We start from the raw sequence: 5,933 nt of genomic DNA, 5'->3' as shown, positions 1-5,933 counted from the left end.
GTGTGTGTGTGTGTGTGTGTGTGTGTGTGTGTGTGTGTGTGTGTGTGAGAGAGAGAGAGAGAGAGAGAGAGAGAGACAAAGAGACAGAGAGACAGAGAGAGACAGAGAGAGAGAGACAGAGAGAGAGATCACTTATTTAGGATAAAAAAACATAATATGTTGCCATAATTCCCAACATCGGGAACACCACAGGAGGAAAAATATCTCTGAGCATTCCTTACAGTTGCTAAATCTAGGTCAGTACACACACCCTGAACCTCTAAATGCCACACTGTGTTACACAGGAACCTGTAATTGCTACAAGACAGACCTGAAACTGAGCCTGCATTCTTGCCAGGGCACTACACTGACCTTAGGCTCTGAAGAGCCTACAGTCAGGCAGACCTTAGCAGGTAAAAGCATATATATATAATATATAATATATATAATATATAATATATAATATATAATATATAATATATATATATATATATTACAGTGGCCCTGTACTTAGAGTGCCCCCTAGTGTTGCACTAGATGCAGTAGTTTTGGGCTTAAGACAATACAACAATATGCCCAGAATTTCTGGACAGATTTATTGTTGACAGATGTTCTCAGACAATGCCAGAATTAAAATATTGTTATAAGCATCTAATTCATCACCACGCAGGCCTTAATGTAGGACAACAAAGATGAAGGGCAATCAGGAAAACATGACATCACTAAATGGACATGATAAAGTGCTAGGGAATGACTTAAAGGAACCCAAATAGTCAAAGAAATGTTGAACCAAAAGAATAAAGCTGAAGCACACTGACTTCAAGTTGTACTTTGGAGCTTTAGCAATATAAACAGCACAGTACTCTTAAAACAGAAATATAATCCAATAGAGCATAATACATAAGGCAGAAATAAATTCATGCATCTATAGAAAACTGATTTTTTTGACAAATATTCGAAGAAGACACGATGGGGAAAGGTTAGTGATATATTACAACCAAATATCTAGATGCAAAAGAGTAAAGTTCAACTCCCATGTAAGTCAGATTTTTTTTTTTTGCTACAATAAAATACCTGAGGCTGAATAGCTCATAAATTAAGGAGTCTAATTTAGCTCATAGTTTTGGAGGCTGGAAGCTCAACACTAAGCAGCCTCACTTATTTAGTTAGCCCCTGTTGAAATCCTCCTATAGATTGGAGTGCATGCAGAGGAAACCTAATAGTGAGACCAGAAGTCAGAGAGATTCAGATGACAGCCTTGTTCTTTTTATGATTTTCTGTGAGAAATATGTTAGTATTTTACCTTTGAAGGGAGCACTCCAAATTTTCCAATCACCTTCTGCCTCTGCCCCTGCCCCTGCCCCTGCCCCTGCCCCTGCCCCTGCCATTGAGATCCAATGAGTGAGTTCAAAAGAACTGGCTAGCAGTGAAATCATAGAAAGCCTGTTCTTAATATAATACTGTGCTTCCCAGACCTGAGGCATATAATATAAGGGGTACCTCACAGATTTCTGAGGTGCCTTTCACTGTACTCATGGAAAATACTTGGCTTTTTACTCATAGTAATGTCTTTAGCAAGTAGTTTCTGGTCATGCACACTGTCTCCTAATGCATTTCCTGCTCAAGCCACAATTCTCTTAAGTCTTCATGTTCTGCTTCCTTTACCTCTATAACCATCTGAATGCTGTCTAAAGCACCCACAAAATCTTTTTAAATTATTTTTATTGGATATTACAAAATCTTTTGTATAGTTTTTTAGGTATTTCTTTTTCCAGATATAATAATCATCACTTTGAAATTCAATCCTCTATAAAACTCTAAGGTAAGGTTATAGCTCACTAAATTCTTTGCAATGGTTTACAAAGGTGGCCTTTACCCTAATTCTAATAGGATCTCCATTTGCATCTGAGTAGATACCCTGGACTCTCCATCCTGTGAGACTTCATGAAAATTGTATATAATGTTGTTTACAGCATTCTATACATTTGCTAACCAGCTCCTTTGAACAACTTTAACCACTGCTCATTACCCAATTCCAAAGGAGCTTCCATGTTTTCAGATAGTTACAGCAAATACTTGATTCTCAGTGCCAATTTTCTGTTAAGTTCGTATTTGTATGTATGTAACAAAATATCAAATCTAAAACCTCAGAAGAAAACCTTAAATTAGATAAGTCTTAGAAACCATAAGTCTAAAATTAGGGAGCTCAATTAAATAGCCACAGGTGAGGGCTTGATATCGATGGCATCACCATGGCAGGTGCAGAGGTAAAAGAGAACACATGGAGAAACAAGAGGTAGCCAGGCTTGCTCTTTTTATGACAATGCAGTCTCATGTAACTAGCCAGTGTCCCATAAAAAAAAGATCATAATCCTCTCTGAGAGTAGTGCTTTCAAAGTGCTTTCAGACAGGTCACACTTCCTAGATGTTCTACTGCCTCCAAAGGATGCCACAACAGGTATCAAAAAAGCACCCAGCACATCTAAAACACAGGGATCATGACTTCTTACCATGTACAAAATAAACTCCAAGTGCACTCAGAGTGAAGAAGTAAGAGTCACAGCTATAAAGCCACTACAGAAAACACAGTGAAAGAATGCCATGGAATTAGTTTGTGCAATGACTTTTAACATAACCTCAAAAGCATGGGCAACTAAGGTGAGAATAGAGACAAAATGGAATTCCCTCAAAACAAAGTTATACAATAAATCCATTCAGTGAAGAAATAGTTTACAAAATGCGGGGGATGGGGAGAGCAAGTTGTACAAGTAATAAGGTGTTAATGTGCAAATTATATGAGGAACTCAATTAACTCAGTTGGAAAATTATCAAGAGCCTGGTTTACAGTGGCCAAAAAACGTGAAAAGACATCTCTAAATAATGGTCAACATGTATATAGATAAATGATTAATATCATTAATCTTCAGAGATATTCAAATGAAAACCATGAAAAGATTTTATCTCAATCAGTCCTGCTATAATAAGAAGTGCTGATATATTGTTAGTGGGAATGTAAACTGGTATAACTACTACGGAAAAGAGTATAGAGGTTCCTTAAAAGCTGAAAAATAGAACTGCCACATGATCCACCTAGACCACTGCTAGGTGCATACATAAAAATACTGTAACATTTCAAAACGATAGAATATTATTCTTTAATAAAGAGAGATAAATGAGGTGCCAATCCATTAAAAGACACTGAGGAACCTTAAACTCATACTGACAAGTAAAAATAAAAAGATTACAAAGTAAATTAAACTAGCATGTCAAACTTATACTGTGTCCACAATAACAGCATTCACACTAAACAAAAAAATGGGTCCATCAACCTAAATCAAAGAAACAAAAGCTAATTCTATAGAATTATCCAACAAAATGAACCAAGTCATTTTGAAATAAAGGAAAAGACTTTTTATAGTGAAGATAGCCAGAGTTCATTGTAAAGAGAAGGGGAGTGGGAGTACACACTACAGGACTGAAAAAAGACAACAACCAAGAGGGATATCATGTAAGGCACAAATGTCTTAAACCCAAAAGGTAGCCATCATAATACAAGATACACTAAGAAAATAATATTACAAACCAAAGAAGAGGAAAATATTCTTTTTTTATTGGATATTTTATTTACATTTCAGATGTTATCCCCTTACCACATTCCCCCCCCCCCGCCCAGGAACTCCCTATCCCATCCCCCCTCCTCCTGCTTCTTCTATGAGGATGTGCCCCCACCTATCTCCCACTCCTGCCTCCCCACCCTCGAATTTCCCCCCACTGGGAGTCCAGCCTTCATGAGACCAAGGATCTCCTTTCACACCTATGCCCAACAAGGCCATCCTCCCCTACATATACAACTGGAGCCATGGGTCTCTCCATATGTGCTCCCAGGCTGGTGGTTTAGACCCTGGGAGCTCTGGTTGGTTGGTATTCTTGCTCTCCCCATGGGGCCACAAACCCCTTGAGCTCCTTCAGTCTTCTCTCATAACTCTTCCATTGGGAACCCCTTGATCAGATCAATGGTTAGCTGTGAGCATCTGCCTCTGAATATGTCAGACTCTGGCAGACCTCTAAGGAGACAGCTATATCAGGCTCCTGTCAGCATGCACTTCCTGACATCCATATCAGCGTCTACTCTTCTTGACAAAAAATGTGGTATATTTACACAATGGAATATTACTCAGCTATTAAAAACAATGAATTCGAGAAATTCTTAGGTGAATGGATGGAACTAGAAAACATCATCCTGACTGAGGTAACCCAATAACAAAAGAACACACATGGTATTCACTCACTGATAATTGGATATTAGCCCAGAAGCTTTAAATACCCAAGATTCAACTAACAGATCACATGAAGCTCATGAAGAAGGAAGATCAAGTGTGGGTGCTTCAGTCCTTCTTAGAAGGAGTAACAAAATGCTCAAGGATGCAAATATGGAGACAAAGTGAGGGACAGAAACTGAAGGAGGGGCCATCTGGAGACCACTCCACCTGGGTATCCATTCCATGTGCAGTCACCAAAGGTAGACGCTGATGTGGATGAGAAAAATATTCTTAAGTATGCATCTCTTAAAGAGTTTGTCACATGGGCACACATGTATGTATGCGAGTGTGTTTGTATATACAGTAATAATATAAGTATTCTAAACATTAATGTGCCATTAAATGGACATTTCTCCAAAGAAAGTATTAAGATGTCTGAGAAACACAAGAAAGGATATTCAATAGCTAATCAATCATAAGGAAACAGGTTCTAATTATATTACTAATAAAATAATAATAATTGCAATACAAGAAGGAGGAGGAAGACTACAACAACATTGAGATGGCTCAGTGGCACATGACCTCCAGGACCACATTGTATAAGAAGAGAACAAGCTCCTTACAAATTGCCCTCTGACCTCCACATGTAGGCACTGTAGTATGTGTGCCTCCCGACACACACTCATATACACATAGTAAAAATCATAATATTTTTCATGTATATGCTTGTTACTATTTTTTGCAAAGGTGGTACAGTAGATAGGACATAAAATGAAGAAATTTTTCCAGTTTCTACTCCTCTCCCTCATATTGTTATGACATATTAAAAAAACATTACAACATCACTACAAGTATGTTACTATCAATAACATAGAATCTTTGTCATTTTTGCTTATTTTTGAAATTATAATATAATTACAATGTTTCCCCTTTTCTGTTTCTTCCTCCAAACCTCCGCATATACTTCAACTCACTCTCCTTCAAAATCACAGCCTGTTTTTTCACTAATTATTATTAAACACGTATATATGTTTTTAAGTTCTTAAGGTACATGGAGAGATCCTGTCTTTATAAAAGTGTCAAAAGAACTAAATAGACACACCACCAAAAGTCTTACCAATGACAAAAAGATGTTGAGTGTGATGTCATTAGGGGCTTACAAAGCAGAATGCTGAAATGATACAAAACATCTATCAGAATGACTGCAGTCCAAGATGCTGACAATATCAAATGCTAGCAAAGATTCAGAGAAATAGCTGCTACTGCTGCCAGGAATGCCATAGTAGCTAGCTAACCTTGGAAGACTTTCAATCTTACCATGTAATCTAGCAGTTGAACTCTTTGAAATCCACCCAATGAGTTCAAAATTCTAAACATAAATATTAGTGAAAGCTTTGTTCTTTTTTTGGGAGGGGGTGGTTCAAGACAGGGTTTCTCTGTGTAGTCCTGGCTGTCTTGGAACTCACTCTGTAGACCAGGCTGGCCTCGAACTCAGAAATCCACCTGCCTCTGCCTCCCAAGTGCTGGGATTAAGACAGCTTTGTTCTTAACTGTCAAAACATGGGAACAACCAAAATGTCCTTCTATAAGTGAACAGGATTTTTTTTTAAATACTGTAACATTCCACTGAGGAACCTTAAACCCATACTGACAAGTGAAAGTAAAAACTAAAATCAGCCACTCTGAAAAAGGCAA

This window comes from Grammomys surdaster, unplaced genomic scaffold (assembly GCF_004785775.1).
Source record: "Grammomys surdaster isolate TR1022 unplaced genomic scaffold, NIH_TR_1.0 125690, whole genome shotgun sequence".
Taxonomy (NCBI): domain Eukaryota; kingdom Metazoa; phylum Chordata; class Mammalia; order Rodentia; family Muridae; genus Grammomys; species Grammomys surdaster.
The sequence above is the reverse complement of the archived record's forward strand: the minus strand, read 5'-3'. Positions refer to the sequence as shown.